We start from the raw sequence: 24,072 nt of genomic DNA, 5'->3' as shown, positions 1-24,072 counted from the left end.
TTGAATGTCAGTCAAAAGGGAAATAAAAGTATTATCTGCGTTTTTTAGCCCTCTCCTCCAGTGTCCAGGAGTCCTCCTTGCTAGCCAGCATGGTAGACAGTGTCCTGCTAGTACAGCAGGCGGGTGGCTGGGGCAACACATTGTGCGAGCTAACTTAATAGTTAGTCGCACCGTGTGCTTGCTTGCTAGTTAGCTAGCTAGCATGGGTGTTGCTCCCACCTCCTGGGTACTCGAGAAAACTGTGCACAACAATCTTTGCTATCGGTGTGTACTAGTTATAGGTAGCTACTGTTTTTCGCCCCGCCTCTTCTTCTTCTGTGGGGTTTATCGGCAGTTGGCATCCAACGTTATGGTCCATTGCCACCATCTACTGTACTGAAGCGCCCCTTCCCCCAGCCTATGTACCAGAGTCATAGCTTCAAAATGCACCAAAAAAAGTATAAAGAGGGTTCCTGCAGATGCAGGAATGCCCACATGCAGGAACGCCCCGAAATGCGGGCTGCAGTTGCACCCTTCTCTAATAAACTGTATGCTTTCCCAAGTCATAGTGGGACGACCACACAACATATCATCGCGTGACTCCAAGTTTACTTTGATATGGTTATTATATTAATATTTGCGGATAAAGGCGTTTCCACCACCATTTCTCGGCATAATTAATTTTACAGACACAAAAAGATCCCACCTTATCTAGCATATTTTGTTTTGTCCACATTTGGAAAGTTTACCATCCTGTCATGACATTTTTCATTTGGCATGTACTTCACTTGCATAAAAAAGTTGGATGGAAGCATGGTTTATTTAGGCTTCTTTATTGTGCCCATTTTGACCAGTCTTTGAAAAACCTAACTGTTTCTGTGTTTATCGTTCAGCCCGTGTTGGGAATGTCTGTTCAGGCTATATACCATCCTCTCGTCATTATTTACATTTTAGTCATTTAGCAGACGCTCTTATCCAGAGTGACTGAAAGGAGCAAACRGGGTTAAGTGCCTTGCTCAAGGGCACATCAACAGATTGTTCACCCTAGTTGGCTTGGGGCTTCGATCCGGCGACCTTTTGGTTACTGGTCCAACACTCTTAACTACTAGAGCGGTTGTTATACTCATTACTCAGGTGTTATACTCATTGCCTTTTTGAGTTCAGTAGATTGGTTTGTATTGTATTTAGCTTCTTGTAAATATCATTGAACATTTTGGACAATCACTTTTTGCACTATCATCACCGGGCTGCACTCTAAATGAAACCGGCTGCATTTGCACCATATTTGTGTTCTCTGGCTTCCCTGTGTTCTCGAACCCTCCTAACTGGACTGGCAGATCCCGTTATATGGTAACACAACGGATATGTTCTACTCTATCAGACTAACTCTGCCCAGTGGTGGAAAAAGTACCCAATTGTAATACTTGAGTAAAAGTAAAGATACCTCAATAGAAAATGACTCAAGTAAAAGTGAAAGTCACCCAGTAAAATACTACTTGAGTAAAAGTCTAAATGTATTTGGTTTTAAATATACTTAAGTATCAAACGTAAATGTAATAGCTAAAATATACGTAAGTATCAAAAGTAAAAGTATAAATCATTTCACATTCATTATGAATTGGACAATTTTCCTGTCCTGCTAAGCATTCAAAATGTAACGAGTACTTTTGGGGGTCAGGGAAAATGTATGGAGTAAAAAGTACATACATTTCTTTAAGAATGTAGTGGAGTAAAAGTAAAAGTTGTCAAAAATATAAATAGTAATGTAAAGTACAGATACCCCAAAACACTACTTAAGTAGTACTTTCAAATATTTTTTACATAAGTACTTTACACCACTGCCTCTGCCAAACTAGCCAAATGGAGACTATGTATTTGACCTTTGGCTGAATCTGCTACTTCGAATTTGCTTCATCTTCAAGATCACATCCAAGCATCACTTTGTCACAGAGGTTATTGATCCTAACAGATAGGATTTGCTGAGGCTTTGACAGGCTCCTGTAGTTATTGATTAACATGGTTCTGATAAGGCTTGAATAATTGTATAGTTGCCAAACATGACTGTTTTTGTTTGTGAATTCGTTCATGTTCAGTCCTGTGGCCTTCACGAAGTGAGTTCCTAGGCAAATGTTATCATTAAAATTCAACTCTTTGACAATACATTACATATTTCATAAGGCCTTATTTTGAGGCCTATCTTTACAGTGGCCTGAAAGTAGGTGCAAAATTCTGGTAACTTTCCCCAAAATTCACAGATAAAAAATGTTTTAATCCTGGTTGAAGGATTTCCAGGAGTTTTTCAAATGAGATTTCTGGAAAAACCTAGGAAATTTACTAGAATTCTGCAACCCTACTTGCAAGTCACATTATTCTGTTWTGCAAAGAGTTACAGTGCCTTGCAAAACTATTCATCCCCCTTGGTGTTTTTCCTATTTTGTTGCATTACAACCTGTAATTTAAAATTATTTTTATTTTCATGTAACGGACATACACAAACTAGTCCAAATTGGTGAAGTGAAATGAATTATTAAAATTAAAATTACATGATTAAAAATAAAAAATAAATTAAAAGGAAAAGTGGTGCGTGCATATGTATTCACCCCCTTTGCTACGAAGCCCCTAAATAAGATCTGATGCAACCAATTACCTTCAGAAGTCACATAAACAGGTCAGGGACAAAGTTGTGGAGAAGTACAGATCAGGGTTGGGTTATAAAAAAAKATCAGAAACTTTGAACATTCCACGKAGCACCATTAAATACATTATCAAAAAAATGTAAGAATATGGCACCACAACAAACCTACCAAGAGAGGGTCGCMCACCAAAACTCACAGACCAGGCAAGGAGGGCATCAATCAGAGAGGCAACAAAGAAACCAAAGATAACCCTGAATGACCTTCAAAGCTCCACAGTGGAGATTGGAGAATCTGTACATAGGACCACTTTAAGCCGTACACTCCACAGAGCKGGGCTTTACGGAAGAGTGGACAGAAAAAAGCCATTGCTTAAAGAAAAAAATAAGCGAACACATTTGGTGTTCGCCAAAAGGCATGTGGGAGACTCCCCAAACATATGGAAGAATGTACTCTGGTCAGATAAGACTAAAATGTAGCTTTTTGGCCATCAAGGAAAACGCTATGTCTGGAGCAAACCCAACACCTCTCATCACCCCGAGAACACCATCCCCACAGTGAAGCATGGTGGTGGCAGCATCATGCGGTGGGGATGTTTTTCATCGGCAGGGACTGGGAAACTGGTCAGAATTGAAGGAATGATGGATGGCACTGGGAAATTMGTGAGGGAAACCTGTTTCAGTCTTCCAGAGATTTGAGACTGGGATGGAGGTTCACCTTCCAGCAGGACAATGACCCTAAGCATACTGCTAAAGCAACACAAGAGTGGTTTAAGGGGAAATATTTAAATGTCTTGGAATGGCCTAGTCAAAGGCCAGACCTCAATCCAATTGAGAATCTGTGTGGCTAGATGTGCCAAGCTTAYAGAGACATACCCCAAGAGACTTGCAGATGTAATTGCTGCAAAAGGTGGCTCTACAAAGTATTGACTTTGGGGGGGTGAATAGTTATGCAYGCTCAAGTTTTCMATTTTTTTGTCTTATTTCTTGTTTGTTTCACAATAAAAAATATTTTGCATCTTCAAAGTGGTAGGCATGTTGTGTAAATCAAATGATACAAACCCCCCAGAAATCCATTTTAATTCCAGGTTGTAAGGCAACAAAATAGGAAAAATGCCAAGGGGGGTGAATACTTTCGCAAGCCACTGTATATCCAACAGTTGACATTTTTATTCACCCGCAACCTGCATTCATAATGACTGCCAGGGTCAGAAACAGTGTGCGGAGACTACCAAAGCCATTTAATTTGGAAAAAACAGTTCAGTAACGTTTGCAARAAAATCAAACTAAATGATTGGATTAATCAATGTACATGCCAAAACACAGATATTCAAAAGAATTCTAAAGAATCTACCTGCAGTAGAGCATGCTGGGAAAAAAATATAATTTGTTATCATATCTATTAAATATATATATATATATGTGACCTCTCATTTACTTTTGAGTCAATACCACATTTTCATTGACTGAGATCCGCTTCCCATAAATATTTGTTTAAAAACGCCTTTTGGATTTACAATGCATCCATTTACAAATCCAAATGCTATCAAGTTATGGTTATGGATACATTGTCCTTATGATGTACACAGAATTACAATTTCCTTCAGCAAACAGACATAATGGGAAGAATGTATCATACTATACACYACCAGCAATCCTTTTTGGCAATGCATTATATCACCAGTAGGGGTGGCCAACACACTTAGCATGGAATATTTGTAATACCCCACATCAACTTCATGAATTGTAATTCATTCAAAAATGGAACACATTCCTAATATTGTTTGTCTTTCCCATTCACCCTCTGARTGGCACACATACACAATCCATGTCTCAATTGTCTCAAGGCTCAAAAATCCTTYTTTAACCTGTCTCCTACCCTTCATCTACACTGATTGAAGTGGATTTAAGTGACATCAATAAGGGATCATAGCTTTCACCTGGGTTCACTTTGTCAGTCTATGTCATGGAAAGAGCAGGTACTCTTGATGTTTTATATACTCAGTGTATGCCTAGTGTCAGTCGAAATGTGAGGATGTCAGAAGACAGTTCACATCATAATAGTCTTCGTTTGCTTGAGAAAACGRAARAAAAWAAAAWTARAAWAAATACTGTAAACTTAACATTAAAACAGACAATTTTGGTGCTCTTACATCCTGGGACATTCATATTGTATTTCCCCGTTTGTCTGCGATATGGTAACCATCCAACTGCCCTTATGTCATTTGTAAACAAACGACAGTGTTGGCACATGACTGCCGCTGGCCGCTTGTCATCTAAATTAAAGTATGGCATTATAATACTGTATGTTGGAWAACTAAGCGCTGCAAAAGACCTACCACGTTCGCAGCCATGGTGGGACATAGAAGGTGCTTCTTGCTGCAGAGTGTTTGATTTGACGGCTTTTGAAGGCATTTGGTTTACATTCTCGATGGTTACACCAGGGATATTAGAAAAACTCTAGTATKATCTAGTATCTACTGTGCTAATGGAAGTTTAATGAGTAATATACTTGCTATTTTGGCCAGGTTGGCCATGTCTCGGGTCGACAGCGCGCGTGTTTGAGTTGGAATTTGGACCAGGGAAGGTGTTCTGRGGGTTTTCGCACAAGATACAATGTGGCACCGTAAGATATCGTAACCCTTTTAACCACGATGTTTTCTTCGAATTAAACGAGTAATATTTCTGCTGGCATTGGGTAGGTAGGCTATCCGAAATCGAAGGACAAGAAAACACCTGCATCACATGGGGATATTTTTATACCGGTTGGTGGGTACGTACTGTATCACTCTTTCCTCTTGTCCGATAAACTGTTGAATTTTGGTTTATAGAYCTGTGATCTGCGTAGACTATTCCAGGTTGAGCAGYTGCTTTTTTWGTTATTCTGTGTTGTGGGTACACCTTTAAAGATGTTTCACCATTGAGATCATGGTATCCATGCGCCATGCTTGGGCTTTCATAGAATGTTTCCCMAAAAATAATTGAAGTCATTAATATTTTCTCATTATTACATTATGAGTTTGGTTCTTGTCCAAGGAAGGCCATGAATTGATGACTGACCCAAAATAGGCCAAATTGGGCTGTCACATAGGGCTAGCCCAAGATTGATGAGTATAGTGTATACAGGCACCAAGTGCTATGCACCTGCCCCTGAGGAGTATGTAGAATTTAGCTAGAGAGCATTGCATTTATCTTCCAAACATCCCCARAATCTATATGGCATAGTACATGGAGACAGAGCTCTGTGTGGAACTATACTTGTCCCATTTAAAGGGACTATATGCATTTGAAATGTCCATGTTACTGTACAGTAAAACAGCCAGTTTAGAGGCCCATCTGGTTTCATATAAAATCTAAGTATCTATCCTAGTGCTCTATTAGTAGCTGTAGAGGATGATGCCAACCCACTGACTATGTTACATAATGTTCATGATAAGTTATTACAATTCCATTGATTGTCCTCATTCCCATCCTCCTTTTTGGGTTCTTTTTCAACATATTGATCTGGGTTTCCAGAAACTGTCCGATACCGGGTCTGTTACACAACTAATCAACTTAATTTCTGCCTTTGATAAATACAAAAAAGACGGAGCTCACAGAGCAAAATGAATGAATAAAGAACTATCGATTTTTCTGTGGGGGATATTAAAGTCTTATCTTGATCTTCACATTTTAGCTTGTCAATAATACGGTCACATCACCATMAAATKTGGGCTTTGATGTTGTGAGATAACTGGCGTGACTGTCTGAATATCTGATCTGTAGTCAGCTCTGCTGTAGTTTTGCCTCAGACGGTAATTGTCATGGCAGCCTGTTGACCAAAGCCAATATGCATATGTTATTACTGTCTGGCTTAGTCCCACATTCTGCCTTGGACCTGAAATACCAAGCCAAGCCATGGCTTGTCCAATCTCTGCATTAGCCTCATCGGGCCTGGGCAGAAATGCCAAAGAGGCATGATGTGATGTCAGAGTCAGCCAAGAGGGAATAACACCTCAGTCATCATAAAACAAAGTTGACAGGACTACAAAATGAGATTAATGCTTCTTCTCTCTCTGTTTCATTATTGCCCTGTACCTCGACAGCTCTAGCACTGCACACTCCCCTTGTCTGTGGCACCTCAAACGCCATTGAAGTTGTCAAGAACTACTCCAAAGCCTGTGAGTTTYCYCTGTGTTTTACATGAGGTTCCAATGCTCAGTACTGTATTTAACCATGCCTTCTTATACAAGGAATGCACAGGTTATATCATACATGGATGTGGGTATATGAATGTATGGTGTGTCTAATGTATAATACAGGACTCATGGTCCGTGAACGGAGTGTACTAGAATCTAAGAGATTTTAGCTGCTGCCTGGAAGATGCAGCGTTATGTAAAGAGCACTATGCACCTTTGGTTAGCATGACATTAGATCCTCTGCTTTAAACAGGACTTGAAACCTAATTCACAATGACAGGGCTTTGTGATGGCAGGCAGTGCAGTCATCCTTCAAACAGTGTGCACAGAGTAAACGTCTTCATGTATGACTCACCTCATTTGAATATAAAAACACACGTGCACAATACTCAAAGTAATAACACACGTATAATACAGTGCTTGATTCATTTACATATGGATTTTTTCTAAACTAGAAAATGAATAATTTCCACCGAGTTACAAATCCAGTCTCCGGACGCCTTAAAACGGGATACTTCGGGATTTTGGCAATGAGGCAATTTATCTACTTCCCCAGAGTCAGATTAACTTGTGGATACCATTTTTATGCCTCTGTCTCTAGAATGAAGAAGGTTAGAGGTTGTTTCGTGAGGCAGTGCTAACTAGCATTAGCGCAATGACTGGAAGTATATGGGTATCTGCTAGCATGCCAATAGACTTCCAGTCATTGCACTAATTCTAGTTAACAATTGTGCTAACTGCACGCAGAGCAATAGAAATGGTATCCACGAGTTCATCTGACTCTGGGGAAGTAGATAGATTCATTGCCAAAATCCCAAAGTATCCCTTTAATATTGTATGTAGAGGGGTCCTGGGATTGATCGGAACACTCAGACCCTGTGGTCATGTACCGGAAAAACTAATGAACACAGGGCAGCGTGGGTGGCCCCTTGGCTGTACACCACACACAAATCTGCACACATACACACATGCATGTGCCTCAGGCTTTATAAACAACAGGGAGCCTGTCACTCTCCTCCCTCTCTCTCTCTCTCTCTCTCTCTCTCTCTCTCTGTCTCCTTCTCCCCCCTCACAATCTCCCTCCCTTCTGCCTGCCCTTGCAGATGAGGACATCGCCCTTCTGTGCAGAAGAGAGAAGCTCAAGTTCGGCACCTGCCTCATTAACCGGCTGTAATGTTACTATAAGAAGGACTGTGGAAGGGAGTACATGTTGATGAAATTAATCTGCTCAGGTAAGGGACACATCCTTGCATGTTTACTGCACATTTTTATATTAATTGTCTTAATTGTTCTTGTCATGGTGTATACTAGACTGATTATCCACACAATATATAAGCAATACGGACTGAGGGGGTGTGGTATATGGCCAGTATACCACAGCTAAGGGTTGAATCCAGGCACTCCGCACCGCGTCGTGCCGAAGAACAGCCCTTAGCCGTCGTATATTGGGATATACCACAAACCCCCGAGGTGCCTTATTGCTATTATAAACTGGTTACCAACATAATTAGAACTGTTAAAATAAATGTTTTGTCGTACCCGTGGTATACAGTCTGATATACCACAGCTTTCAGCCAATCAGCATTCAGGGCTCGAACCATCCAGTTTGTAATATATGTATAATGACTAAGAACATGTAACTCTTCTTTTTAGAGAAACTATAATAACCATGGCAACATATGTCTGGGATGTGATTTAGAACATCTGTTTCTGTCTTTAGTTGATTAAATAGTGTAGTTGTAAGCATCCTCTGGCACTCTTCAGATCTTCAATTTACCTGACAGAAATGCAGACCCCAGAGCCAATATGCAGAGAACTGAACCACTTAAATAACGACCTAAGGTGTCTTAAATCTATGGTCACTTTCTAAAGTGGTAGCCGTTAGTGTTAGTAGTGTTGATTGACATGACTTCATTATATCACTGTACGTACAGCGTTATGGGAATAGACATGCCATGCTGTCAAAATGACACCAAAAAATGTTCCTGCTAAAAAAATAAACGGATAAATAAATTGATATTGCAAACGCGGGTTGTCATCCATCCTCAAAATGTGATGTTCCAGTCCTAATACATGGCTTGGAGGCACAAACTGCCGGTGAAAAAACAGTTACCTCCCTGCCTGGTTGATTTTTAATCAGGGTCTTTTTTTTTCATTGACACAAACATGGTTTGTACGTCAGTAGTGACCACGTGTTGCCTTATTGTGTTAAAAATGTGCCTCAGGGAAAGACTGTGCCGTTTTGCCTTTTATATAACCCCTCCATCTCTGATATATGATCTATTGGCTGCTAGGTAGCCTCGGTCCTTTATAAGTACCTTTCCAGTGAACAGCCTGTCCCCTCGGCCACGGTGTGTTTACACCCGCCACTAATGCAGCCTGACCTTTCACTAAACTGTTTGCAGAGAGAGAAAATTGTGCCCACAAACGGCTGCAGTCAGTCAGTGGAACCTCGGTACGTCATGTGGTCCCTGGCACCCTTCAGAAGAGCTCTAACGAGCCACAGAGGGCTCCTCGACCAGCCACAATATATATCTCCTGACTGACTATTGGGGAGGGCTGGGATCAGGGAGGAAATTGTTCCCGTTAAAGCTGTCCCTTGTGTGATTTTATGGCGTCCGTATTCTACATCCATAACCATTGAAATCTGAATAAAGTAATATCAAGATGAGAGGAAATGTTTAAACTCTTTTCAAAGTATTTATCAYGTTTAGACTGCACACAGACTGTTGTATTGGTGTTAATAAACTAAGCTGTAATGGGAGTTTTCCCAGTGATGAAGGGTGGCTAAACCTATACACTCTTGCTGGCTGCTATGACAATCATAGCTCCTCTCGAAGTAAAACTCACCAATCCCAGCTCTCCCTCTAATCTATAATTCACAGCTCATCCCCCTCACACCTGAAATGTCACCAGCCCCCTAGGCTRTGGAATGACTTTCGGTGGACGGACTCCCCGCTCTCGGGCCAAGCTGTAAGAAATGAATAAGAGAAAATAAATAGATAAAGAGAAAGGAAAGGCAGGATCTTTTTAGGTTCCTCTATGGACATGCCACTATGCCCAGCACAGTCCTTTATGTTGACTCTGTAGCTGAAGACTTTCTTTGATATTTTGTTGGGGGAATCACCCCTCAACATGTGGCTGGCCAAGTGTGTTGCTACTATTTCAGTACCTCAGTGTTAGGTGTAGAACCTCACTTTCCACAGACAGATCACTGAGAATGTCTTCGAGAAATGAATTTGCCATGTTAAAAATACCTTTGTAATCTGAATGTCATGATAGCAGATATTATCTAAGCGATCTTTATTTCTTAATGCCTTTTTCCTTTTGAGGACCTATAATATAATACACATGTTAATATTACAATTTGATATACTTTTACATTTAAATACATTCAATTGATGGATCCTCTCATCTTGATAAAATATGTGTATTAATTTAATAATGTATTCGTTCAGATATTACCTGCTTCATACTGTATGCCCAAGCATACTATTTGCACAATTTGCAGTGAATAGATAACCGCCAGCGTCCTGTTAACCTTCCATTAGTCACAGTGCAGATATCTGCTTCAGCTCTCAAATTGAGGCACTGGCTCTGTGCTCCCATGTCAAATTAAATAGTGGAGTGGTTTTCATGGATACAGCACTATCCTCTTCACTTTGGTCTTGTTTATTCTTTGTCACAGTAATTCGCTTCCAAGAAATATCGTCACCCCATACTAGTGTGGCAGCGACACTGTATTACGTTGGTGTTTTGTTTCATCGTTCTGATTGAGAACGGGGCTTCAGTGAAGGACAGCTCGCTGAAGGATCAAGGCTACAGATGGGACATCGGGGCTCTATCCTTGAAAAGGACACTTAGCCCAAATTGTTTGTCTAAATATCCAGCTGTAGAAGTGGATGATATGTAAATCTATCCATCTCCCGGTGGATCAGGGCATCTGCTGAGTGGGTAAATAAATAATGTAAAGAGCAGCAAGTGGCTGACTAATGCTGCCACTTTGTCATCATGCCCCTCTCCTGATTTGACCTTCTCCTCACCGCTGCCAACGCAGACCTAGGGACTGTGACGGTGGCTCTGGATCCCCTGGAGTGGTCCTGCTGTGGCCCTACTCACGCCCTGTTGGCTGTCTGTCAGAGTAGGGGCATACAGGAACAGACAAGCTGTACTCCCCAGACAGGATGCACTCCCCAGACCACATCCATCACCCCTGTGTAATGTACCGTTCCTCAACATCCACAACAACTGGCGCTCCTCTACGCCAGGAAAACACCAGATCTTATAATCTGTGTTATCTGGTCTGTGTGTACTGTCATTTGTTTGTGTGTGAATACCTGTTTGCAACTTGTACAATTTCAGAGATGTGCAAACTGGGATGATGATTCCATGGCGAGGGAAGGTTTTAACACAATCAGTTTAAGTTTATTTGGAAATCCAATGCATGTAAATGTCAATGTACATCACCCAAACTTCAACGTGCAATCACACCAATCATATCATACGTACAATGGGTTTGCCCACAGTATGTAATGCTATGTAAATATACATTTTAGCAACAGCTATTATGAAGCCTTTTCACAGACAAAAGTTGAGGCATGTCGTCTTTCCAAACCTTATTTCGGTGACATAATATTTGACAGGGAGATCTAAGGCCACTTTAGTTGTTCTCTCCTTAAACACTTAAACATCTGAACGTCAGAATGTATTCAATGATGTACAGTACACTGCGTATACAAAATATTAAGAACACCTGCTCTTTCCTTGACATAGACTGACCAGGTGAATCCAGGTGAAATCTAAGATCCCTTATTGATGTCACTTGTTAAATCCACTTCAATCTGTGTAGATGAAGGGGAGGAGACAGGTTAAAGAAGGATTTTWAAGTATTAACACAGTTGAGACATGGATTGTGGTGTGCCATTCAGAGGGTGAATTGGAAAAACAAAAAAATGTAAGTGCCTTTGAACGGGATACTGTAGTAGGTGACAGGTGCACCGGTTTGTGTCAAGAACTGCAACGCTGCTGGGTTTTTCATGCTCAACAGTTTCACATGTGTATCAAGAATGGGGGGTTCCTAATATTTGGTATACTCAGTGTATTTCCTTTTTGTCTTTTCATCAAAGAGCCAATCCTATTGCACCCTTTGCATCTTAATGAGTATGCTTGTTTACTCCTAGCAAATCATGTCGTCAGAAAAAAGCACCTGTCAGTAAAAAATGGGACCGGAATTTAAACGGTCCGTTCCAGTTCAGTGCACATGATCTACGAGTACAATGGTACCCATGATCCTTTGCTTATCCATCAGAAATTGGCGCGTTTGCACATTTTTGTCGCATTTCCACTTGGTCCAAGTATGACCATCTAAATGCATATTAGGATATGTGAGATTTTAGAATATGGAGGCTGGGGATAAAATACCAAGATGGTTCCGCTTCAGTTCCCTTGTCACAGTAGAAAAAAAAACGATTAAAAGCGTTGCAGGTGGCCAGATAGTGGTGGCAGATGTCAGGTGAATTCTCCCTGTGCCTTTTGGAAGAAAAGCTTTGTAATTAGTGGCCAAGCTTTCTTAATAGCATCTAATAATTGCAATGGCAAACTGCTGTGGGGTGGAGTGAGTGAGACAAGAGGAGGATGGAGACAATTGGTCCTTCATGAGTGCCTTTTATTAACATGAATTGCTTTAGACATGTTCCTTTAGTCTATCACTTTGTCTATGCCTTAGTCTATTGATCCCTCTGTTCACCGTTTACAGCAAATGGATCCATGAACTTAGCTTCACAACTCCAATCCAATATGTAGGAAATTTCGGTCGAAGCATGATGAGACATGATGAGAATGAATGTGTCTGTGAACACGATGCCTGGAAAATGGCTCCAGAACACTGTCTGCAGAAGAAACACGAGGAAGGGTTATTGTGTTCTGGTCTTAACACCCCGAGCATCCGTTCCTCCACACATTGCAAAAGCAATGGGATTTCTCAAAGTGGGAAATGTGCTTACACATGCCATACCCAATTCACAGCTGTGGATACAATACGCATAGGTCAGTAGTGCCCTGTGGCAAGCATGCTTCTCCCTAAACCCAGCTGTACCTTAGGGCCCAGCTTATAAGTTACCCTTGTATTGTGTCACCCCTGTATGTTTTAAGTTCCCCAGGGTTTCAGATGAAGGCCTGTGGTGTACAGAATGTTAGGTATGGACAACCGTCTCCCCACAGTTGAGAAGTCAGGACAGATAAAGTAGGAGGGAGCAGGAGTTATTACATCAACTAGAARCAGGGGTTATTGGAGCCGCTTTAACCAGATTAAGAGGCTGCACTGTGGCCTCATCCCGTGGGCTCAGTGTGCCAGCCGTGACAGTGAGAGTGGGATCAAAGCAGCCAAATCCCACTGAAATGGGCCCAGCTATTGGCCCTCCTCACCCACTAAACCTCAGAGGTCTGGATAATGCAGGGCCGGGCCTCATACCCAGGCTGTCTGTTTGTTTGGGAGGTGCAGCAGCCATGGCCCATACATGCAGGTTTATCCCCGGTACTACTCTAATCTGGGTTAAATGACATGGGGAGAGCGCTCTTTAAATGGCCGCCCCTCTTCCCAAAGTGTCTAATTATCTTAGAGGGATAAAGTGCAGTGAAGTCATGGGCTGCTTACTGTCCTTGACAGTGTTTTAGGACATTGGGTAAAAGCTGACTATACACACAGACTTTAATAACAGTGAATGTAAAAGATGCTGTAGTCCTTATCAAGAAGCCATGTTGTATCTAATGGACTAATGCAATGTTGAATGTCGTATGACCTTGAGCACTAGCAGTGGAGGTCATTCACTCTGTGAAAGCCTTTCAAAGGGGCTTTGTGTACCTGGAGTAATCAACTGTTCTTCAGAGCTCACTTGAATCACATGGATAATCATGATAACCAAAACCTGTCCCCCGCCCCGCCTGCTCTGTCCCTAGCATGGCATCACAGTAAACCTGGTCCCCTGAGGAACTCTGTAGAAGTGTAGCTGGCTGGCCGCCACGGGCAATCCAAACTGGTTTGATCCAGAATGAGTGTAGCTCAATTATTCACTCACTCCCTTTCGGGGTTCGGTTGTCTAATTTGTCTTTCCACGGATCCCCCTCAGAAGGATCTCCGTATGAAGTTTCCCACCGGCTGGAGCCTCTGGCAGAGCCTGGATAAGGACAGGATGTCTGTGCTCTCAGACACCTCAAAGTCTAGGCCAATTATGGCATAGCGGACAACACTTTTGACAGACTTATGCACTTTTCACCATTTCATATCTTCCTGACAGTTTCCACAACAGCTTTGAGTGAAGCAGCTTCCTTTGCCTGAATCCACAGAGGCTGAATAATCCACAATATGAATGGAAATGAAGTCAGAGGCTAACCAAACTCAAGAGGACAGTGCATTTTCTTCTTCTTCAATATCTCCTTGTTCTTGTAAAGCCAGGCACGCTGGAGGGAGGCACAGCAAGTCAATGATTTGATCTCGTAATCTTCTATTGAATTAATATAATCAAAAGGTATCAACTTTCATTCTGTAAGTTATTCCCTGKTGGCAGTGTTTTGGTGAGCCAGTACCTGCCACTGTTAGATAACCCACTCACTTTTTATTTTATTTCACCTTTATTTAACCAGGTAGGCTAGTTGAGAACAAGTTCTCATTTGCAACTGCGACCTGGCCAAGATAAAGCATAGCAATTCGACGCACAGTTATAATGATAACAATTTGTTCTGAATTGAAGTCTTCCATTTTATGATATGACCTAGCTCTTCCCCTACTTTGAGTTAGAATCATTTCCTGTAGCTGCTGTTTCATGCTGCCTGTCCTGTGCTGTTACTGTGGCAAGAGGGACAGACAGTTCCAGCCAGGTTTGGCCCTAGATTAGTACAGGAAATGACTCATTCATACCTAACCCCATTAATCCTCTTTAGACTGATGGTGTCTGGACTTCTGGGATAGGAGCACTGTCACACTTCCACCTCAACGGGAGATAAACTAATCACATTTAATTTTCTTGTTTTCACCATGGCAGCCTCAAGGGAATGGTCAGACGCTTTATTTTCCACACCGTTAGAGTCTAGATTGGTGAATCATTGGCAGATCTACTGGGCTCTACTGTTTCCATGTCTCAGTGTTCAAAAAAGTATTGTCTGTAAAGGGGGATTTTCCCCTTTTCAAACACCACTCTTGTGAAAAGTGTCCAGTCCAGCAGAAATGGGGTAGGGATTTTGAGTAATTTCAAACTGCTGCCAGGCAGATGAGCAAAAATATCTATTTTAGGATTCATCATGTATTTAATGTGAAATATGCAAAACCTAATTCCTCTGACTCTAATTCTGTTGCAGTGATAATGAATGATGGGATTGGGTTAATGGATCTAGAATAGTGAACTATGGTGATGCCACGACATCACACACATACACATGCATGCACGCACGAAATACACAACAACAGCAACAACAAACCTCCTGGTAAATGAGTACGGTTGGATGTGGAAGAACTCTGGTATAATAATGATTATCTGTGCCGTCCCTTCTGTGGTTTATTAATAGGTGAGCCAGAATGCACAGAGACTTAAGCCTCGATGATCCAGTTTGACCCAGATATTCATTCCCCCTCCACGGCTCTGTGACCCACATCCAATCATATCCAACTTCCCTTCATGTATAATATTGTGGCAGTGTTATGCTGTGAAGGAGGCTGTGATAGTAACACTGTCTGATAAAAGGCATTGTGCCCAGATACAGTATTAGGTAGCATCTCTGAGACAGATACAGTTCATTTATTGTAACATACAGATGTTACTGTTTTGTATCACTTGTATGTGGTGAACTGTTTCAATAGAATAAACTGAATAGTTCATGTGTCTTTGCAAAATAGTGGCCACTGCTATCTATCTCATTCATGCACATCAGTTGGGATCACAGGAGGCTGCTGAAGGGAGGACGGTTCATAATAATGGCTGGAATGAAGTGAATGGAAGCCATGTGTTTGATGTGTTCAATACCATCCCATTGATTCCTTTCCAGCCATCCCTTCCAGCCATTCCTTTCCACCCATCCTACTCAATTAAGGTGCCACCGGGCTCCTGTGGTTGGGATATCATCGTGATTGAAGGTGTGACAGGGCCGTTGTGGAAAAGACAGATTTTTTGCTGTTCTGTGGACTGCTTGCTCTCTTTTTACACCAGCCTCTGGGTTTTAGAATCAGATCTCTGATTATTTGTCTTACAGCCAGATAAACAGCCAAGACCATGCAGTAGGCAGGAAATGGGTCACACCATGTATTGTGTAAAACATAAAACACACTGTGGTTGGCTGTCCTTGTCACATTGAATCAAGGGGCTGACGATAAGAGAGCTGGGTCTGTTCCTCTTTCTTCATAGCTCTGTTTTTGTGTACTGTTCATTTGTCTGTGGGTCCTATTTGGTTGAATTTGTGTGTGAGCAAGAGAAATATTAGAAATAGAGAGAGAGAGAGATAAAAGAGGGGGGAGAAAGAGAGAGAGATGGGGAGGGAGAGAGTGTGAAGGAGGGGGATAGGGAGAGGGAGAAAGMGAGAGAGAGAGCGTGGGGGAGTGTGTGTTCTTAGTATTTGTCCCCGTGGAGCTGTTGCTCTGTGCAGTCACAGTGTGCCCCGGCCTGGTCAGCAGCTGTCGTGTCATCCAGACTCCAGCCTGATTCTGATGGCTGTGCTGCAGGATGACCTTGAGCCGCTGAATCAGTCTCATGCGGAATTGATTTGGGAGGGTTGCTGTGGAGATGGCTGCATGGCTGACAGACTACCCAGAAAACAGCAGTCCCATCCCAAGTCACAGTCAGGGAGCAACAGTGGCATCTCAGCCCTGGAGGCTCCTTTCAACACTGAATGTGAAAGGAGGGAACATCACTGCGACTATCAGATCCATTATAACCCATCCATCAACCAGCCAGCCAACAGAGTCTGTCTACCACAGGGTGTGAGAATGACTTCTTACCACCCACTAGTAACATGCAGGCAACGGGGGAAATTATAAGATATTATCACACACAGAAGCTGTTAGATGGGCCTGGCATGGCTTGGCTAGTATGTGTGGTATGTTCTTATGTATAAACAGGTGTAGTACAGATATAGTATCTTCGTTTGATCACTCTGTTGTGGCTGAGTATTTTCCTTCAAATTCAAATGAGCCTCGTGATAAATATATTCACAGAAAACCAGCAGTTCTCTTTTTTTCTCACTCACTCAAATGCACCAGACAGAATAAATGCCCTACTACTGTAGGTCCTGCTACTGCGACATTCAAATGTACTAAAATGTATCTGAAATTCAGCCATATGCATCAACAACCGTAGTTTTATATATTCTGAACAAAAGTATAAACGCGACAATTTCAAAGATTTTACTGAGTYACTGCTCATATATGGAAATCAGTCAATTGAAATATATTCATTAGGCCCTAATCTATGGRTTTCACATGGCTGGGAATACAGATATGCATCTGTTGGTCACAGATGCCTTAAAAATAAGTTAGGGTCGTGGATCAGAAAACCAGTCAGAATCTGGTGTGACCAGAATGTTGTCCCATTCYGCTTCAATAGCTCTGTAAAGTTGCTGGATATTGGCGGGATCTGAAATGCGCTCTCGTACACGTCGATGCAGAGCATCCCAAACATGCTCAATGGGTGACATGTCTGGTGAGTATGCAGGCCAGGAAAGAACTGGGACATTTTCAGCTTCCAGGAATTGTGTACAGATCCTTGTGACACGGGGCCGTGCATTACCATGCTGAAACATGAGGTGATTGTGGCGGATGAATGGCACGACAATGGGCCTCAGGATCTCGTCAAGGTATCTCTGTGCATTCAAATTGCCATCGATAAAATGTAATTGTATTCGCTTTCCGTAACTTATGCCTTCCCATACCATGACCCCACCGCCACCATAGGGCACTCTGTTCACAACGTTGACATAAGCAAACTGCTCGCCCAAATGACACCATACACGTGGTCTGCGGTTGCGAGGCCGGTTGGACGTACTGTCAAATTCTCTAAAACGACGTCGGAGGCGGCTTATTGTAGAGAAATTAACATTAAATTCTCTGACAACATCTCTGGTGGACATTCCTGCAGTCAGCATGCCAATTGTATGCTCCCTCAAAACCTCAGACATCTGTGGCATTATGTTGTGTGACAAAACTGCACAAGGTGCATCTGTGTAATGATCATGCTGTTTAATCAGGTTCTTGATATGCTACACCTGTCAGATGGATGGATTATCTCGGCAAAAGAGAAATGCTCACTAACAGGGACGTAAACAAATGTGTGCACAGAATTTGAGAGAAATAAGCTTTTTGTGCGTATGGAAAATTTCTGGTGTCTTTTATTTCAGCTCATGAAACATGCGACCAACACTTTACATGTTGCGTTTATATTTTTGTTGCATTTACATTTTTGTTCAGTGTAGCTTAATAATAACACAAGATAGATATTGGTCTACGACATAGAAGTGTACCTGAAATGCAGGTGCACCTAAACTATAGCCTATTGTAGCCTATGAAAATAGAATGTTAGAATGTTTTACTTTTTTGAGAATAATCAAATCCTCCTGCAGGATTATTTTACTCCTGCGACGAAACTGGTCAAATTAAGATCCAACATCTGTATGTGAATATGAGAGTTGGTGTGTGCTTTTGTGAACTGAACTGTGAGTGTGCTTTCCGCTGTAGATACAGTATCTGGTAATAAGAATGTAACCTTTATTTAACTAGGCAAGTCAGTTCAGAACAAATTCTTATTTACAATGACGGGCTACCAAAAGGCAAAAGGCCTCCTGCGGGTACAGGGGCTGGGATTAAAAATAAAAATATAGGACAAAACACACATCACAACAAGAGAGACACCACAACACTACATAAAGAGAGACCTAATACAACAACATGACAACACAGCATGGTAGCAACACAACATGGCAGCAGGACAACATGGTAGCAGCACAAAACATGGTACAAACATTATTGGGCACAGACAACAGCACAAAGGGAAAGAAGGTAGAGACAACAATACATCACGCAAAGCAGCCACAACTGTCAGTAAGAGTGTCCATGATTGAGTCTTTGAATGAAGAGATGGAGGTTAAACTGTCCAGTTCGAGTGTTTGTTGCAGCTCATTCCAGTCGCTAGCTGCAGCAAACTGAAAAGAAGAGCGACCCAGAGATGTGTGTGCTTTGGGGACCTTTAACAGAATGTGACTGGCAGAACGGGTGTTGTATGTGGAGGATGAGGGCTGTATTAGGAATCTCAGATAGGGGGGAGTGAGGCCTAAGAGGGTTTTATAAATAAGCATAACCAGTGGGTCTTGCGACGGGTATACAGAGATGACCAGTTTACAGAGGAGTATAGAGTGCAGTGATGTGTCCTATACGGTGCATTGGTGGCAAATCTGTTGGCCAAATGGTAAAGAACATCTAGCCGCTCGAGAGCACCCTTACCTGCCGATCTATACATTTTGTCTCCGTAATCTAGCATGGGTAGGATGGTCATCTGAATCAGGGTTAGTTTGGCAGCTGGGTTGAAGGAGGGGCGATTACAATAGAGGAAACCAAGTTTACATTTATCCTTAGCCTGCAGCTTTGATATTTGCTGAGAGAAGGACAGTGTACCGTCTTGCCATACTCCCAAGTACTTGTATGAGGTGACTACCTCAAGCTCTAAACCCTCAGAGGTAGTAATCACACCGGTGGGGAGAGGGGCATTCTTCTTACCAAACCACATTACCTTTGTTTTGGAGGTGTTCAGAACAAGGTWATGGGTACAGAAAGCTTGTTGGACACTAAGAAAGCTTTGTTGTTGAGCGTTTAACACAAAATCCAGGGAGGGGCCAGCTGACTATAAGACTGTATCATCTGCATATAAATGGATGAGAGAGTTTCCTACTGCCGGAGCTATGTTGTTGATGTAAATTGAGAAGAGCACAGTATGGAGGGTGTTATATGTCCAGGAGTTGTGTGTGATTCCACCTAGTAGAAAAGAGTGATCATATCAGACACACCCCAAACTGCTGTGTCAGCTCAGGTATCAGCAAACATCTCCAGTGTGAGCCTCAGCTCTAACAGGCTCCTGAATTCCTGCTTTCATGTGTCAAAGCCTGCAGTGCCCTGCTCATAAATTACCCATGAGCCCCTGTGTGAGTATCATACCCACCACCTGGCTGCCTGGTTTGGCAGTAGGTGAGTGGTAGAGGAGCGAGAGGCTCCGGACATCCTCCCTCACTCCACTGGTGATTTGACATGACTGCTTAATGACTACCTCAGCCAAGGGCCCGGAATCAGACCTGACGTTTGCTCAATACAACCGGAAGCCGCTCTACTTAGCGCCTGCCGACTAAACTGATCTGCTGCAGATAACTCACGAACAGACCAGAGAGACAGAGGCAGTACTACATGTACAGCCCTTCCTTTGTCATCAACAGAACCACATCCTGAAGAAAAACACTTTGTGGGGAGAAGCATCCATGATGCTGCTTTCGTCTGTAACACCAGAGTTACACTAGTCATACACCCTTATGTTATAGTGATGGGGGAAAGAATTGGTACAGTTACATGTTTGGAGATATTCTTTTTGAAGATGTATCGTTTTGACAATATTGCAATATTATTTTTGCGCTAGTTGGCTGCACCAAAACTCTAGTATTTGTCCTTCATAGCTTGTTCTTCATCTTCTTTTTAAATAGGGAGCCAATTTGTTATCAACACTCCATGACTGATCAAAACTTGTTTTCCCAAGTCTCTCCCTCGTCCATCTGCAGCAGACATATGGTGAGCAATATGTTTGAAACATCGAATCGCAATAAAATCACAGTATCGAATCGGAATATATATCGTATCATCACTTAAGTATCGTGATAATATCGTATCGTGAGGTCCCTGGCAATACCAGCCATATTATGTTATACTAGGGAGGTTGTGTTTCCATAGCTAGAGCTGACAGTAGGACTTGTGAAGAGCAGAATCAACAACCTCTGCATCATCAAAACGGTTGCTTTGTGAGAAGATGTTAAAGTTCACAGTTCGCCATTGTTAAGTAAATGCCAGCTGAAAAGTACCAGTGGCCTGGCTTTGGCCCCAAGTGAGAGCAAGTCCGCTGGAGCCATGGCCCAGTGAGACACGGGTGCCGGCCCAAATAGATGTAAACAGAAAAGTCTGAGCCTTTTGGGTAAAACACTGGGGTAAAATCCTTTATGGAAATGCACCATGAGTGAACTGCTATGTCTTTGGTCTATTTTGTACTTTTCAAAAAGGGCATGGAATGTTACCAGTACACCTGTATTGTGTTTCCAATTATCCCTGGTGCCACTTAGCAACACTTCAAGGTGTACCAGTGGCACTCCTTTTACTATTGGTTGTTTTATAAGTAGACTACATGTTGGCTTTTTGAAGCGCGAGCTACTCACTGCAATGTGTGTGCTTTGTAGTGTGGCTATGATCGATTTCTGCTCGATGAAGCAGGCTCTACCTTACGTTAGAAGAATGGATTGCGGGGAAAAGCATTTCTAAAAGTCTATGGTGCTTTTCCACACAGTGCTGTCCATCCCCCAGACTCGTCATTTCTTCCCAGTGTCTGTCTTCATAAGACATTTGTGCTGAGAGGAGAAAAGCTGTCACCCGGCAGAGACGGGGMAATCCTTTCACTCGTCCCCTCCACAGTCCTCTCACTCTTCTTTATTTGCCTCTCTTTTTTTCTCCTCTTCTTCTTCTCATATGTTGCAGTCTTTTGGTAAGCGCTGTGGACATCTGACATGTTTTCTTGTTAATAGAAGAGGGAATTGTGGATGTGTCCCTGCCTGTCGCTTCTGTTATCCCCGTACTTAGGGTTGCAAAGGGAAGGTATATTACTGCAAACTTTCAAAGTTTACCAGTAAACTACCAGAATTGTGGTATCTTTCAAGGATTTTGTGTAATCTATCGCAAGACTTCAGTGGCCCTTTTGGGTACTTCTGATTTGTACGGGTGTCGGTAATGAACTCTGGCCCTCTGTGGCCTTATCACATGTAAAATGTATGAAATAATTAAGTAGATTTTTTTTATTGACTGACAGAGCTGTGAAACATTATCCTAAATATAAACCGTCAAGTTAGTGAATATCATTGGTGTTTAATATGAGGTTTTCAGCATGAAATATCCTTTATATTTTTTTCACACACTTTTTTTACTTTACTATGTCAGTGTGTTGTCACTATTTTGCCTTCGAACTGGTGGCAGTTGTGCCAATAGTTGGAAGGGCTTCAGAGTTAATTGAAATAACACCATTGTTGATCAGATTCTTTTTTCATTGGTTAAGCTATTTTCTCTTGAACCATACGGTCTATCTACTAGAAACTCATGGACAATATGGATTTAATATTTTTTTTACTATATATGAATACATTTATTTAAAGTTTTTGAAGTATAAATTGCCAATGTCACGATAGATTTTCATAGATTTTCTGTTAATTACCGAAATTATTGACGATTCTGGTAGCTTTGGTAAACTACCACTATCTTTGCAAACCTTCCTGTGCCACATGGGACACACTGAGGGAAATAAGCAAAGAGTTGTGTCACCTATTAATGCAAGTGACAAATCTGTGTGAATGGGAGTCCCATGGTGGATCCTGTGTTGCTTGTAGRAGGTATGAAGGCTTGCATGACGTAAGACATGGAACTGCCATCTAGTGGTAGTCAGTGTTCTGGCCTGGGATGTCAGCCTGTCTTCCAGTACCAGAGGCGTTTATGTCCTGCTCAGGGGATACCTTCATCTTTGGAGATGAAGTTGGGATTTTGTTGTTATTGAAGTCTTTGTTGGATTGCTGATTTATAATAAGGACATCTAATATTGAATCCAAGTAAATCAAGAACACTCTCATAGTCCTTTTCATTCGTAAAACCAATACGTAGTGTTAGTGGTGGATGTAGAGCTAGATCTTTTCTTCTTTTTAATATTGTCATTTCAGAATTGAAATAAATGAATATAGATATCCTTGAGGTCAGAGCAGAAATCAGGCATCTGCAAAATATCTCTGCTCTTCTCTGGCATACAATAGGTTCATCTACTAGAGACATGCAAGGTGACATTTGTTTTCCTCGTCACCTTGAGAGAATGCCCACAACGTCAGGGAGGTCTGTTACGTTGAATGCATGGAGAGGAGTCCTTATAGGGTTATCCACATAACCGTGTACCTCTCATACTGGGTAATACACATGTAAAGGCGACAGCCTTCATCTTCTCCTCACCTGCACAATGTACTCAGTGATGGATGTCCCTTATACATATTCATAGCGCAGTCATCTTCAGTACAGTTACCGTAAGACATCCAGACATTCCCTTTGCGTCAGGCTGACGTCTCAATGTTATGGTCCCTCTAGCTTGTATAGAGTCTATAGACTATTTAAAGCAGGCCCTGTCATCATCTATCAGTATCATTATAGTCACCTTAGATCCAGCAAGGTTTCACGTGGGTAGACAAGCATGCGGCCAATTGATGCACTGGATGTGGCTTTGGTGTGTACTGTACATGTCAGGACAACATGGGCCTAAGAGTGATTATGTTGTATTGAGGTCATACGGGAACTTGCTGTGTGTACTGAATAACGTCCGCTGTCGTTACAGTACTGTATGTCATGTCCCACTGAATCAGCTCAGCGTCGACGTATTGAACACGAGGAACTGCAGTGGACTTCTTCTCACAAGGTTGTACATTCCAATGTGTTATGTGATAAATATGTTAAAAGGGCTACTCGGTAAAGTGTGAATTGGCTTGTGAAGAATTTACAAAAGAAATCTGCAAAACACTTCCACGTGCCATGTGTTAAACATTATCAGCACCTGCTTGGGTTGGTGCTGAAGATGTGTTAATTAGCTATGGTTCGTCTTCTGTGTTAAAACATAAAAAATCCCACTGAATTTACACTGACGCTGTGGTTATTATATCTTAAATCTGTCATTTGAGGGGAAACAATGAACTTCATAAGATTTTCAGACTTGTTTGTTTGTGTTATCCGATCTCTCCTCTGAGAGAGATAGAGATGCTGGTTTTGTGTCATTTAATATTGTTCGGTTCGTATCCCACTGTTTTATATTACGCTCCGAGCAGCGATGCTGTTCAACTCCTCTTTTTTCTAGCATCTCCTGAGAGTAAAGCCTCTTGAGTTCCTCTGTCTAACCGGAATAATGTGCCAGGAAAGATGCCCTCGCTCGGTTTTCTTCTCCCACTCTCTCTCCAGCTGGGGCCTGCTAACCCCACAGGGCGCACAAACATCACACA

At 42.0% G+C, this 24,072-nt stretch overlaps 1 pseudogene; it reads left to right on the top strand.

Annotated features, from left to right (window-relative positions):
• Nucleotides 1–4,883: 4,883 nt before the first annotated feature.
• LOC111969243 (protein BEAN1-like) overlaps nucleotides 4,884–24,072 on the top strand; it is a 71,525-nt pseudogene continuing 52,336 nt past the window's right edge.

The sequence above is a fragment of the Salvelinus sp. IW2-2015 genome, linkage group LG10 (genome assembly GCF_002910315.2).
Source record: "Salvelinus sp. IW2-2015 linkage group LG10, ASM291031v2, whole genome shotgun sequence".
NCBI classification, from domain to species: domain Eukaryota; kingdom Metazoa; phylum Chordata; class Actinopteri; order Salmoniformes; family Salmonidae; genus Salvelinus; species Salvelinus sp. IW2-2015.
Note: the sequence above shows the minus strand (reverse complement) of the source record. Positions and strands in the feature narration are given on the sequence as shown.